The sequence below is a fragment of the Chiloscyllium plagiosum genome, unplaced genomic scaffold, assembly GCF_037043375.1.
Source record: "Chiloscyllium plagiosum isolate Xiang-an unplaced genomic scaffold, Cpla_swu_hap1 HiC_scaffold_4, whole genome shotgun sequence".
Classification (NCBI taxonomy): domain Eukaryota; kingdom Metazoa; phylum Chordata; class Chondrichthyes; order Orectolobiformes; family Hemiscylliidae; genus Chiloscyllium; species Chiloscyllium plagiosum.
Genome location: NW_028270142.1, coordinates 17,524,094 through 17,539,946, shown reverse-complemented (window position 1 = coordinate 17,539,946; position 15,853 = coordinate 17,524,094). Strand labels below are relative to the sequence as shown.

At 40.5% G+C, this 15,853-nt stretch overlaps 1 protein-coding gene across 12 annotated transcripts in view; it reads right to left on the bottom strand.

Annotated features, from left to right (window-relative positions):
• pkia (cAMP-dependent protein kinase inhibitor alpha) overlaps positions 1 to 15,599 on the bottom strand; it is a 139,338-nt gene extending 123,739 nt beyond the window's left edge. For 3 of the 12 annotated variants that reach the window (XM_087985988.1, XM_043689119.2, XM_087985990.1), the window contains exon 1: positions 15,476 to 15,599. The gene's annotated coding sequence lies outside the window, so the exon portion shown is untranslated. The remainder of the gene's footprint in view (positions 1 to 15,475) is intronic. The other 9 variants (XM_087985983.1, XM_087985991.1, XM_087985981.1 and 6 more) reach the window with 7 other exon arrangements.
• Between the last annotated feature and the right edge of the window lie 254 nt (positions 15,600 to 15,853).

Below are 15,853 nucleotides of genomic sequence, written 5' to 3'. Positions count from 1 at the left end.
GAGAAAATCTCTTTCTTTCCCAGAAAACTAAACAGCTCAATCAATAGGCTTTTTAGAATATAAAATATTTAGAATATCCACTAAAAAGATTCAGTGTTACAGTTATATACTCACTTTTGGATATTACTGAATTTGTGTACAGATTTGTTTGTTTAGGCCTGGATGGGTTTGCCATAATTTGTATTTATTAAACGTAAAGTATCATTTCATTATATACATTTGCAGAGCCAATGATGAAATCTGAGTTACATGACTTGCACATGGCCAAGACTGAACTGTGTGAATTTCATGCACATAACAACCCACTTATGGGACAAGGTTCGCAAGCTAGTTGAACAAGAAAATTTTCAGTATGACTAAAATGCTACTTCATTGTTCTGACAACCCAAAATTAGGTGGAACTGTAGGTTGCTGCAGGGATACAAACAGTTTACAGAGAGCTATTAATAGGTTAAGTAAGTGGGAAAGTGGAGTATAATGTGGGAAAAATTGTTCGTTTTTGGAATGGAGAACGAACAAGCAGAATATTATTTAAATTGAGAAAAACTGTAACACAAAGGGCCTTCTGCATGAAAAACAGAAAGCTAGCGTACAGGTGCTGCAGGTAGTCATGAAGGCTAATGGCATGTCAGTCCTTATTTCAAGGGGATTGAGTATAAGAGGAAGGAAGACTTACTGCAACTGTACAAAACGCTGGTGAGACCACATCTGGAGCTCTGAGCAATTTTGGTTCCCTTATTTAAGAAAAAACATTGTTCCATTGGAAACAATTCAGAGACATTTCACTGGGATGATATCTGCCATGGAGAAATTGTCATGTTAGCAAAGGCTAAACAAATTGGGACTCAACTCACTGGAGTTGAGAAGACTGAGAGGTGATCTCATTGAAACGTATAGGATTCTTCAGGGGATTGACAGGGTAAATGCTGAGAGGATGTTTCCCCCTCAAGGGGAAATCTAAGACTAGAGGGCACAGTCTCAGAAAAAAAAGAGGGCACCAATTTAAGACTGAGATGAGGAGGAATTTCTTCTTTCTCAAAGTTGCGAATCCTTGGAACTCCTTGCCACAGAGAGCTGAGGGAGCAGAATCCTTGTGTATATTTAAGGCTGAGGTAGATTCTTGATCAGTACGGGAATTAAGGATTCTGGGTAAAGGGCAGGAAAGTGAATGTGAGCCACATTCCGATTGAAAGGGAAGCAGGCTTGAAGTACCATGTGACCTGCTCCTGTTGCTATTTATTATGGTATGACCTTACATTTACTGGGTTGTTTCAGGAGATCTGGGAACTAGGATTTTACTGGCATGCAGCAAATCCTGGCAAGAGGGTCCATGTGGACCAATAATGGTACTGCAGAGGAGATTTTACCAGCTATAGTTAATTCAGACAGCAGGCCTAAAAGTCAAAGGATTATTAATTGGTTATGAGCTATTAAAGAATTAATTTGCTCTGCTGACCTGGGACTTGGTGGTGACGGAATCTTTGAGGTAACTTGCACACCAACAAGTCGCTTTGTGCAAAGCTGGGTTTTAAAAAGGGGTGAATTGGGATTAAATCGAGGTTGGAGTCCAAGTGGTATATCAGGGTTAGAGTCCCCAACAGCTAACCTGGGGTTTGAGTCCCACAGTTAAATGTGGATTAGAGTCTCAGGAGTGAATTGGAGTTTGAGTCATCTAGTGGTGAAATTTGAGGCTCAAAAAAAAGGTTAGAATTTGGTACTTAAAATTATCGCCTTTGAGCCCCACACCTCTCCTCAGAAGTAGTCTTAGATGACATCGCTTCACTGGGAAAAGGGGTAAAAAGTGGAGCCGGTCTACTCAGCCCCCAACAGTAAAGTGCATTGACTGCTGGGGAAGGTTTGTCCAGGTTTTTGTGCTGTGAACTCGACTCTGCGAGTCTTTGTTCTAGGGCAAGAGAGTGGCTTGGACTGCGGTGCGTGTGGTCCGCTGCGAGGTCGTTCTCTTTTTATGAGTATAATTTCATCGAGAGGATGCAAAAAAAAAGAGAAACGCTGAACTTAAGGTTGTACTAATACTTGGGTCAGAAAAAGAAGCTTCAAAGTACATTGTGCCATGTCGAGACTATTTGATATTTAAATATGTTGGTTTGTTAAAACACTGGTTCAGAAAATCCTTTTAAGTAACTTTTTGCCTTATTTGAATCAGGATCTTAATTCAATGTGTTTTGTGGGCTATGTATTAAGGCACATTTTGTTTTTATATTGAAATTGTACAACATTAGGTCCTTTCTTAAAGTTACAAACTTGTAACTTTAAACAAATTGATTGAGGACCTTAAGCCCCTGATTTGTTTGAAATTCTACAATGCCTGTTTTAAAAAATTGTATGTTTTAAAAATGATCGTGTCAGTGGTCATGCTTGAGCCAGATAAGAGTATTGTATTAGAATATCTTTGCAAAAAGAAGAGTGCATTTTAATTTTGATGTTTTTTAAGAATTTAGAGAATATTAGAACTTGAGGCAGAGCTGTTTCAGTTCTGTTAATTATTGTCAAGTCTTCATTTGCCCCCTTCATATTGCACATTCAAAGAATGTTGATCTCTACCCAAGTTGCCACTGTAATTCCGACTGTTTTATTTGGGAAGTTTCATTTGGAGAACATATTTTAATGTATTCTGCATTGGTTTCCCATGAATATTTGAGATTTCAATCTGAACTGAAACTGCCTCTGAAATGGCTTAAAGCACAGAAACCATTTGTTGGTTTCTTGCTGTTCCAGATTCTTGAAATACTTTTTTTTAAGGTCCCCTACAATATGGAAACAGGACCTTCGGCCCAACAAGTCCACACCAACCCTCCGAAGAGTAACCCACCCAGACCCATTCCCCTACATTTACTCTTGACTAATGCACCTAACACTATGGACAATTTAGCATGGCCTATTCACCTGGCCTGCACATCTTTGGATTGTGGGAGGAAACCAGAGCACCTGGAGGAAACCCACTCAGACACGGGGAGAATGTGCAAACTCCACACAGACAGTTGCCCAAAGTGGGAATTGAACCTGGGTCCCTGGCGCTGTGAGGCAGCAGTGCTAACCACTGAGCCACCGTGTTCCTGATAGCTTTCACATTAGAATCATAGAGTCGCAGAGACATACAACATGGAAACAGACCATTCAATCCAACTTGTCCATGCCGACCAGATATCCCAACCCAATCTAGTCCCACCTGCCAGCACCCGGCTCATATCCCTCCAAACCCTTCCTGTTCATATACCCATCCAAATGCCTCTTAAATGTTGCAATTGTACAAGTCTCCACCGCTTCCTTTGGAAGCTCATTCCACACACTCACCACCCTCTGTGTGAAAAGGTTGTCCCCTAGATGTCTTCTATGTCTTTCCCCTCTCACCCTAAACTTATGCCCTCTAATTCTGGACTCCACCACCCCAAGGAAGAGACTTTGTCTATTTATCTTATCCATGTCCCTCATGATTTTATAAACCTCAACAAGGTCACCTCCTCAGCCTCCGACACTCCAGGGAAAACAGCTCTAGCCTATTTAACCTCTCTCATAGCTCAAATCCTCCAAGCCTGGCAACATCCTTGTAAATCTTTTCTTAAACCTTTCAAGTTTCACAATATCCTTCCAACAGGAAGGAGACCAGAATTGCTTGCAATATTCCAAAAGTGGCCGAACCAATGTTCTGTACAACTGCAACATAACGTCCTAACTCTTGTAGTCAATAGTCTGATCAATAAAGGAAAGCATACCAAATGCCTTCTTCACTATCCTATGTCCCTCATGATTTTATAAACCTCAACAAGGTCACCCCCCTTGACTCCACTTTCAAGGAGCTATGAACCTGCACTCCAAGGTCTCTTTGTTCAGCCACACTCCTAAGGACCTTACCATTAAGTATATAAGTCCTGCTAAGATTTGCTTTCCCAAAATGCAGCATCTCGTATTTATCTACATTAAACTCCATCTGCCACTTCTCAGCCCATTGGCCCATCTGATCAAGATCCTGTTGTAACCCAAGGTTACCTTCTTCACTGGGTAAAAGCAAATTACTGCAGATGCTGGAATCTGAAACTAAAAGAGACAATGCTGGAAAATCTCAGCAGGTCTGGCAGCATCTGTAACTTTGACAAAGGGTCAGTTAGACTCGAAATGTCAGCTCTTTTCTCTCCTTACAGATGCTGCCAGACCTGCTGAAATTTTCCAGCATTTTCTCTTTTAGTTACCTTCTTCACTGTCCACTATACCTCCAATTTTGGTGTCATCTGCAAACTTTCTAACTGTACCTCTTATACTCACATCCAAATCATTTATATAAATGATGAAAAATAGTGGACCCAGCACCAATCCTTGTGGCATTCCACTGGTCACAGGCCTCCAATCTCAAAAACAACCCTCCACCACCACCCTCTGTCTTCTACCTTTGAGCCAATTCTGTATCCAAATGACTAGTTCTCCCTGTATTCCATGAGATCTAACCTTGCTAATCGGTCTCCCATGGGGAGCTGTGTTGAACACCTTACTGAAGACCATACAGATCACATCTACCGCTCTGCCCTCATCAATCCTCTTTGTTACTTCTTCAAAAAAACTCCAATCAAATTTTTGAGACATGATCTCTCCCGCACAAAGCCATGTTGACTATCCCTAATCGGTCCTTGCCTTTCCAAATCTATGTACATCCTGTCCCTCAGGATTCCATCCAACAACTTGCCCACTAGCAACGTTAAGCTCACTAGTCTCTCATTCCCTGGCTTGTCCTTACCACCTTTCTTAAACAGTCGCACCATGTTAGCCAACCTCCAGTCTTCTGGCTCTTCACTTGTGACTATCAATGATACAAGCATCTCAGCAAGAGGCCCAGCAATCACTCCCTAGTTTCCCACAGAGTTCGAGGGTACACCTGATCTGATCCTGGGGATTTATCCACTTTTATGCATTTCAAGGCATCCAGCACTTCCTCCTCTGACGTTCGTTTTCAAAACGTCACCATCTATTTCCCTACAGTTTATATCTTCCATGTTGTTTTCCACAGTAAATACTGATGCAAAATATTTGTTTAGTATCTCCCCCATCTCCTGCAGCTCCACACAAAGGCCACTCTGCTGATCTTTGAGAGGCTCTATTCTCTCCCTAGTTACCCTGTTGTCCTTAATGTATTTGTAAAAACCCTTTGGATTCTCCTTAACTCTATTTGCCAAGCTATCTCATGTCCCTTTCTGCCCTCCTGATTTCCCTCTTAAGTCTACTCCTATTGCCTTTACATGTTTCTAAGGATTCAATTGATCTATCCTGTCTATACCTGACATATGCTTCTTTTTTTCCTTCATCAAACCCTAAATTTCTTTAGTCATACAGCATCCTTTATACCTATCAGCCTTTCCTTTCACCCTGACAGGAATATGGTGTCTCTGCACTCTTGTTATCTCATTTCTGAAGGCTTCCCATTTTCCAGCCATCCCTATACCTGTGAACATCTGCCCCCAGTCAGTCTTTGAAAGTTCTTGCCAGTACCATCAAAATTGGCCTTTCTCCAACTTAGAACTTTAACTTTAAGATCTGGTCTATCCTTTTCCATCACTATTTTATAACTAATAGAATTATGGTCACTGGCCCCAAAAGTGCTCCCCCACTGACACCTCAGTCACCTGCCCTGCCTTATTTCCTAACAGTAGGTCAAGTTTTGAACCTTCTCTAGTCGGTATATCCACATACTGAATCAGAAAATTTTCTTGTACATGCTTAACAAATTCCTCTCCATCTAAACCCTGCACACTATGGCAGTCCCAGTCTATGTTTGGAAAGTTAAAATCCTCTATCATAACCACCCTATTATTCTTACAGACAACTGAGATCTCCTTACAAATTTGTTCCTCAATTTCCCTCTGACTATTATGGTGTCGATTATACAATCCTAATAAGGTTATCATCCATTTCTTATTTCTCAGTTCCACCCAAATAACTTCTCTGGATGTATTTCTGGGAATATCCTCCCTCAGCACAGCTGTAATGCTGTCCCTTATCAAAAACGCCACTCCCCCTCCTCTCTTGCCTCCCTTTCTGTCCTTCCTGTAGCATTTGTATCATAGACATAGATATAGAAGAATACAGCGCAGTACAGGCCCTTTGGCCCTCGATGTTGCGCCGATCCAAGCCCACCTAACCTATACTAACCCACTATCCTCCATATACCTATCCAATGCCCGCTTAAATGCCCATAAAGAGGGAGAGTCCACCACTGCTGCTGGCAGGGCATTCCATGAACTTACGACTCGCTGAGTGAAGAACCTACCCCTAGCTTCAGTCCTATATCTACCCCCCCTTAATTTAACGCTATGCCCCCTTGTAATACCCGACTCCATACGCGGGAAAAGGTTCACACTATCAACCCTATCTAACCCCCTAATCATCTTGTACACCTCAATCAAGTCACCCCTAAACCTTCTTTTCTCTAATGAAAACAGCCCCAAGTGTCTCAGTCTTTCCTCATACGATCTTCCTTCCATACCAGGCAACATCCTGGTAAACCTCCTCTGCACCCGTTCCAGTGCCTCCACATCCTTCCTATAGTATGGCGACCAAAACTGCACACAATATTCCAGATGCGGCCGCACCAGAGTTTTATACAACTGCATCATGACCTCAGGACTCCGGAACTCAATTCCTCTACCAATAAAAGCCAGTACGCCATATGCCTTCCTCACCGCACTATTTACCTGGGTGGCAACTTTCAGAGATCTGTGTACATGGACACCAAGATCCCTCTGCTCATCCACACTACCAAGTATCCGACCATTAGCCCAGTACCCCATCTTTTTGTTATTCTTCCCAAAGTGAATCACCTCACATTTAGCTACATTGAATTCCATTTGCCACCTTTCTGCCCAGCTCTGCAGCTTCTCTATATCCTGCTGTAACCTGCCACATCCTTCCTCACTGTCAACAACTCCTCCGACTTTCGTATCATCCGCAAACTTGCTCACCCAACCTTCTAACCCCTCTTCCAGGTCATTTATAAAAATGACAAACAGCAATGGTCCCAAAACAGATCCTTGCGGAACACCGCTAGTGACGGCACTCCATGAAGAAACTTTGCCATCAACTACTACCCTCTGTCTTCTTCCATCCAGCCAATTCCTAATCCAAACCTCCAACTCACCCTCAATGCCATATCTCCGTATTTTCTGCAGTAGCCTACCATGGGGAACCTTATCAAACGCCTTACTAAAATCCATATATACCACATCTACCGCTTTCCCCTCATCAACCTCCTTCGTCACCTTTTCAAAGAATTCAATAAGGTTTGTGAGGCACGACCTGCCCTTCACAAAACCATGCTGACTATCCTTGATCACATTATTCCTATCCAGATGTGCATAAATCCTATCCCTTACAATTCTCTCTAAGACTTTGCCCACAACAGAAGTGAGACTCACCGGCCTATAGTTACTAGGGTTATCCCTACTCTCCTTTTTGAACAAGGGAACCACATTTGCTATCCTCCAGTCTTCTGGCACTATTCCTGTAGACAAAGAGGACATAAAAATCAATTCCAATGGCTCTGCAATCTCCTCCCTTGCTTCCCAGAGAATCCTAGGATAAATGCCATCAGGCCCAGGGGACTTATCTATTTTCACCTTTTCCAGGATTTCCAACACCTCTTCTCTACATACCTCAAAGCCATCCATTCTACTTATTTGTGACTCAGTATTCACATCGACGACAATGCCCTGTTCCTGAGTAAATACTGAAGAAAAGTATTCATTCAGTGTCTCCCCAATCTCTACCGCCTCCACACGCAACTTCCCACTACTATCCTTGACTGGACCTATTCCTACCCTAGTCATTCTTTTATTCCTAACATACCTATAGAAAGCCTTAGGGTTTTCCCTAATCCTACCGACTAAGGACCTTTCATGTCCCCTCCTTGCTGCTCTTAGCTCTCTCTTCAGGTCCTTCCTGGCTACCCTATAACTCTCAATCGCCCCAATTGAACCTTCACGTCTCATCTTGAGATAGGCCGCCCTCTTCCATTTAACAAGGGATTCCAATTCCTTATTAAACCACGGCTCCCTCGCACGACCCTTTCCTCCCTGCCTGACAGGTACATAATTATCAAGGACACTCAATAGTTGCTCCTTGAACAAGCTCCACATATCATTTACACTCTTGCCTTGGAGTCTACTTTTCCAAGCCACACATCCTAAGTCATGCCTCACCGCATCATAATTTCCCTGACCCCAGCTATAACTCTTGCCCTGTATCCTGGAACATTAAGCTGCCAGTCCTGTCTACCTCTGAGCTATGTTTCTATAATTGCGATGATATCCCAGTCCCACATTCCTAACCATGCCCTGAGTTCATCTGCCTTCCCCATTAGTCGAAAAATAATTTTTGAATAACCTAAATGCAGTACCTGTGGGTTTGATTTTAGGACCATTGATTGTTGTTTATAAATGACTTAATTGTTTAGACAACATAATTTATAAGTTTATGGATTGTATACAACTTGATAATGTCATAAATAGTGAACAGAGTAACAGACTTCAAGAATTCAAAGAATGTTGAAATAGGCAGACACAATTAATTGTAGTTAAATGTGTGACTGTCTTCAGACCTGATAACCACCTTGGTCAGGAGGGAATGAGAGAGGAAATGCAAAGATACTTTCAGCAGCTAACATCATCTCTACAGTGTCTCCATTCACAGGTAAAGCATACCTTCGGACCACTGACCACCCCTCCACAACCTGATCCAACAAATTCAATCAGTTCCTCAGTCATAAGCACAAAAAGTGAAGAACCTAACAACAGTGAAGAGGAGGTTGGTACGCTTTTTGTCAGTGGTCTTCCTATGGACATTACACCACGTGAGCTTTAACTTCTCTTTCGATCATTTAAGGGTTATGAAGGTTCACTGATCAAGCTAACATCACAACAACCAGTTGGCTTTGTTACATTTAACAGCAGAACGGGAGCAGAAGAAGCAAAGAATGCTGCATTCACCTGGCCTGCTGCTGCAGTGCACGCTCAGGTGCACTGGTATCCTCCATCTGAAGTATCTCTGGAAGGCTGGAAGTCCCGTCAGTTTTGTTAAGTATTTAATTGCCCTTCTCCAAGATTTATCCATGGAGTGATGCACAAGGACAGACTGAATTTTGTTTTCAGGTTGGACTTTACCGAAGGAGATTATGGAGAACTGGCTCGTTTCCACTCAACTTGGAGGGGAGTGGTCACTAAGGACTGCGGATTTAAGAACTTTACTGGTGAACTTTTTTTGACATCTTATCTACTCCACGGACTAGTAATTTTTGTTGTTATAATCATTGCATGTTGTGTGCCAATAACTTGCTTCAGTACTGGCTGTAAGATTCTTATGAATAAATTGGTTGTGCCTTTCTCATCCCCTATCTAGGTGGTGATCATGGAATGATAAAAGGAGGGAATGAGATGTTAAAGAGTTAATTTGCTCTACTGACCTGCAAGAAATTAAATGCCCTGGGGAGGCGGGTGGGTGGGGAGTGGTAGGGGGGTGGAGGGGGGGGGGGGTGGAGAAGGTGGTAGTTGGTGTATCTTTGTCTTATGGGTGGAATGTAGGAGTTTACATGGCCATTTCCTTGTCGTTCAGGGATGATTTACATTTTCATCCAGAAATCAATAAGAATTATACAGTTTGAATTTGACTACTCCCCTATAGTTACAAAAAAAAAATTGCAACATATTTTTGACCATTAAGGGATGGTTTGCATTACATTGTTTGTGGAGGTGGGGTGGTCACTGTGTTGTATCTTAAGTGACATGTGACTATGAAGGGTTGGCACAGGGTTGTCTTGAGGGCAGTGCTAACTGTGATGTTGAGAGTTCGTATAAAGGAAAGACTGTTTCCTTCGCTCAGAGACAGCTTTTGCCACAACACTGGAAGCTCTGTAAGGTGTGTGTTAAAGGTTCCTCCAGAAAGCGTATACTGTACAGTGCATAACAAATTTGGTTGCTTGTTCACAGACGTTAGTGTGTTGTAGTTGCATCAAGTGTGTTAAGAATCTCAAGAATAAAAGAACCTAACAGTTAGACAGGTTATTAGTAGAGCTTCGTGGATTTTGTAAAAAAAGATAAAGCAGCACCAGAAAGGACCCTTGTGGGGCATTGGTAATGTCCCTATCCCTGAGCCAAGGGATATGGATTCAAGTCCCACCTGCTCCAGACGTGTGTCCTAACAAGTCCTGAGCAGGTTGGTTTGGAAGGAAGATATAAAGCAGACCTTGCTCTCAATGCCTGTAGAGAAAGATGGGCACCAGTTTTAGTTAGTCACTTCCCCTTCTCCCTATCTCTCCCTCACTCTTGATGGTTAACAGGCTTTGCCTATAAATATTAAAACAACAAAGAAAACTCACAGTGATTTCGGTGGTGGGAAAGTCACTCACTTGTGTGTGGTAGCACTTCTAGGAATAAAATCAAATAAAAACCAAAGGGTGTTTATAATTAGATCTGCAGGTTATACCTGTTGGTTTATAGTTAGATCTCCTGACAGTTAAAGATAATTAGATTAGATTCCCTACAGTATGGAAATAGGTCCTTTGGCCCATCAAGTCAACGCCGACCCTCCGGAAGAGTAATCCACTCAGACCCATTCTCCTACCCTTTATTTACCCCTGTACCTAACATTATGGGCAATTTAGCATGGTCAATTCACCTGATCTGCACATCTTTGGATTGTGGGAAGAGACTGGACCAGCTGGAGGAAGCCCACGCTGTCACGGGGAGAATGTGCAAATTCCACACAGTCGTCTGAGGCAGGAATCGAACCCAGGTCCCTAACACTGTGAGGCAGCAGTGTTAACCAGTGAGCCACCATGCCATCCGCAATTTTAAAAATAACATAACTTAAAAGGGTTTTGTGGTATGAAGGTAGTGTCCCTTTCTCTGAGCCAGGAGGCCTGGATTTGAGTCTCCCACTTGTGTGTCATAACAGCTCTGAACATGTCGATTGTAAAAATTAAAGGGTGCTCCGCAATGCCCTTAATGGGCTTTGCATATAAATGAATCAATTGGAAAACATAGATGATTTCCTGGTGGTGTTTCATCGATGAAAAAAAACCTTAGGTGATTTGGTGATGAGGAAAGAAATGTTCATTTGTGTGTAAGAGCACTTCAGGATATGATAAAAGAATAAAAAGAAAACAAAGGTTATGTCTCTGAGGCAGTGATAAGAAATAGTTCCTCCAGGTAAGAAGCCTTTTCAATGTGCCAGGGCCAAGCTGGTCAGCCCCACGTTTCAGATGATGTGAGTGCTCCAGAAGTGGTATTTCAATTGTGTGTGTTGGGGGAAGCCATAACCACTGGTGGGACTCTTTAAAACATAGTGCCTTGAGATGGATGACCTCTGTTGTTCCTTTCCAAGGAATCCTCTGTCTCTAGGCTTGTGGCTGCTTCAGTACCACCGAACCGGATCATCATATGAGAGAGTGCCATTTGAATATCAGTAAAATCCCAGTGTTATGGTAAAGTGGTCATTAATTGGGTTGCTGCCATTCCCTTCTTTGAGACTATCTCTCCCCCTGCCTTCTGCTGCTAATTTAGGACACACCCACTCTTGCTTCCTGGGTTGGTGAAATCCTGGCCCTAGTATTTGGTATAGAGGTAACATCCCTTCATGGAGCTGTACGTTTTCCAGGGTCAGCCAAACAAAATCACCAAATATACAAATGAAGTATTATATGCACTGTCAGAAATGCAAATGCAACAATATGTTTGAACGCATTCCACCATTCAGTATGATGGTTTTAGATCCATACAAACTAGGAAAAGCTTATGTAATAATATTCAATGTTGTAAAGATATGAACATAGAAGTACTAAATCAGATAAAATTATTTCTCCACAGATTGTGCAGATTTCGCTCTGTCTTCAAATTCTTCAGTTTGATCAGCATGAGGGTGGTGGCCAACTTAAGAAAAGTTAAATTTTTATCAAATTTTCTTGTGGCCTTCGTTAGGTAGTCAAGGAAACTTGAAAGAGTATTCAATTCCTCCTGCCCACGCTGCTCAACTCTGGCCAGCTACAGATGACTCATCTGTCATCCTCACCGCATCAGAAACATCGACATCTGTGCTGGTTTTGAACATGTCATTCAAACTTGTCACCGTCTGATCCATTCTTAGTTAAATACTCCCTCACATGTTTAAATTATAGACAACACAATATTTAATCAATAAAACCATTTCTTATACAAAGTGTGTAAGTTTAGGTTTAAGTTCATTTAACTTCCTAGTTTTCCTGATTTTGCACCTGAGCCCTTTAGTATACTGCACTTCAAGCTAAACAGTTTGCATCTAAATTATTCATATTTATCAACATGACAAAAAACCTGGATCCCATCTCCTTTCAATTATCTATAGCAAAACCTCAGGCTGTAAGTGTCAACACTTCGGAATGTGAAATCCCAAATCAGAATCCTATACAGTGTACAATAAATCAACTACTCAAATACAGTAAAAAAAGGTCTTTGTTTTAAAAATTAAATACTTCATCAGCCTTGATGTCAACTGCTTCATATTAATTGATTAAATTTACATTTTCTCCATTTTCATTGGTGTGTTTAAATCAACCTAGAGATTTCTGGAGCAGGTGGGATTTAAACTAGGCCTTCAGGGAGAGCCAGGGCAACAAGAGACTCTGCTAAGTTTGATTCATCCTGTTTAAATACAAATTATCTTTAATAAACACATGTTGGTTGCAGCAGATATTTAGAATTTCATTGAAACTTTTTGAATGCATTAACCCCTGGTTTCATCAGAAAGTACATCATTCTAGAAATACATTTCGCTTGTTCATCTTCAAAATAATTGACACGAAGCATAATATTCTAGGTAAAAGCACTTCATTTCACTTCTGTAGCTGAGGAAATAGAATCACGTTCTTGGCATTCTACTGTTAATAGTCCAAGATAAGAGAATTATTATTATTATTTATTATTAATAATAATCATTTATTATTACCTTTCACTGCCTAGCCAGTTTGCAATTAAATAATTAATTTACTGTTAATTTCTTTGGTCTTAAACTTCTTTCATCTGTCCTTTGGATGATGGAATCAGAACTGTAGTCTAGTGTATCTGTTCTTATGGTTCAGGCAACCTTCAGAATCCTTTGCCGCTGTTCAAATAGATGTTTATCAGTGTCTTGGCCAATATTCTTCTCTCACATAACATCAACCTGATCATATGTCAGCTTCTTAAGATCTCGTAGAAATTTGCTTGCATAATAGTCAATGAACTTCTAAATGTAGTTAAATGTTTAACAAACATATTTTTCACTCCACAAAGTGAGAATTATTTCTTAATGTTTAAAACATTATCAATCATGTCCTGAGATACCTTTAGTTTAATTTGATAGCTATCTGTCAATAGTAATTTGTCTGCTTCCTAATAGACTTCAAGTAAATTTGTCAAGCTGCCCTTTGGCTTTCAAAGCTATATTGACTATTCTCTACAGACTCCATGATCTTAACATTTTTATTGGATATTGTTAATAATTTCTTGACTGGCTTCCTCAGAAGAGATAAACTGATCATAATGATCCAAGTGTTCAAGGTTTGATTATGAAGGCAGGTTGCATAAACTTGGCTTGTATGCTAGAATACAGAAGGTTGAGGGGTAATCTAATTGAGCCTTTTAAAATGTGAAAAGGATTTTAAATGGTATCTGTGGAAGGGAGATTATAAGACAAGGAAATACAACTTTAAAATCGCAGCTAAGCAATTTCAGGAGAAAAATCAGGCAGCATCTTTCTATATTAAAGGTAGTAAAAATCTAAAATGCTCTGTCCCAAAAGACTGCACATTCTGGGACAACTAGAGGTTTCAAAAGTCTGATTAATTGCTCTTTGTTAGGTTAGAGTATTAAGCATAGAGCTAAGTCAACTCCATGGAGCTGAGGTAAAGATCAGCCATGATCTAATGGAATAACAGAAGAATTGAATGGTCTCCTTCTTTCCATTTGTATTTATAATTCCTTGATTTATATCTCATTTGAACTAAAAGTTACTTCCAGTCCTTGGTTCGAAATCCCGAACATTAACTAAAGCAATTGGGCCTCTGTTTTCTTATTTCTCTTCCTGATGAACAACTTATGTTCGAAACATTGACACACCTGCTCCTTGGATGCTGCCTGACCAGCTGTGCTTTTCCAGCACCAAATTCTTTGACTCTGTTTTCTTATACACAAAAAGAAATTGCTGGTAAAACTCAGCAGGTCTGGCAGCATCTATGGAGACAAAGACAAGTTAACATTTCAAGTCCAGTGATCCTTTTCCATAACTGAGTTTTTCTTGCAATTCCTGTTTGTTTCTGATTTCCAGAATCCTTAGTTCTTCGATTTTTTTTTGTTTCTCTATTTTCTTATGGTCTTAGAAATAAACAGCTTCATTTTTGGGAATGAGAATATAATTGACATCACTGTAAATTACCCTCAAATTATTCAGTTCTGGAAATGATGGTGATTTTATCTGTCGTAAACTGGAGAATATAGCTTTGTATAATGATTATTTACATTTAGGAACCATTTTTCAAACCTGCTTTAACACAGAATAAGGATAAACTAATTAGGTATTTAGCAAACTATCTTCTCCAATTGTCTGAACCAGCAGATATGTGGGTCTATTGGTATATTAATCATGCAACACAACTAAATATGTTATTCCTTACCAGCTATAAAAGAGCAGTAAGTCGCAAATTAATTTCAGAACTATCCAATTGAGAATTTTGTATTGTGATACTGTTCTTGCTATAATTAAAGAAAAAATGACAGGAACATTTTGAACTCCCAACAGGGATCACTCAAATCTTATGAAAAATATTTATGTTCTTTTTTAATACTGATTTATATTAAAAATAGCAAACTTCAGATCAACATTTATGCATTAGACAGATTATCTGCTACCATTTGGCAATTAGCTCGAATACGAATTAGTGAGTAGGTTACATCCCTTCCCCAAGCCATAATGCACACTAATACTTTCAATTACGATCTTTGGCTGGTTCATTTGGTACATTATTTTAATCTGAGTGGCTTGGGGTTTTTTGGCTCAAGAATGACAGATATAGCAATATCTAATTAGTTCTATCTATCTTGATACGTTTACATTCATATCTAATGCTACAATAAAAAGGAGATACATCTAAGAGACAGAGGAAAGCACTTTTGACAGGCTAGCCTCCTCAGCTGCCCACTGTAAAGGGTGCATTATCTCTGAGCAGTTCGACACTCTTTGTGTTCTGAAACAATAGTCTGCCCTCCAGATGTTTTGCTGCAAAACCACGCCTTTTCTCCCCCCACCCCAAATTCCAATGACATTGTCTGACAGTATCCATTGCAAAACAGGAAATTATCACAGAACGTAAAGCAAGCACTGAATTGTCAGTTTAATCGCCGCTTTAAAGTATCTGGATTGACTTTTGTACAAGGAAACACGTTTGCTTAAAGAAAAATACATCCTCACTTACCGTTTTATGGAAAGGTTAAATCGGGCGTATGGTTTAAACCATTCCGGATATTTTGTTGACCTAAAAGTCAGCTGCATGCATGCTTTGCTATTCCACCCGCAGCTCTCTTTGCTCTCGATGGTATTACAGGGAATCTGTTTGGCAGCTGCACAACTGGGTTTCTATATGACATCATGGGGGATTCAACCACTCCTTTCAGACAGTGGGGCTAACTCAACTTACAATGTACAATTCAATTCTCAACGCTGGACATGTCCAAAGGCGACAATGGTAGAACACTGTTTTGATTTGTTTTGTCTCTCTTCACAGCTTCGCAGTCACGTATTTATACCAAAGGACTTTTTTTTTTACACACACTTACAAATATTCGCCGTCTTT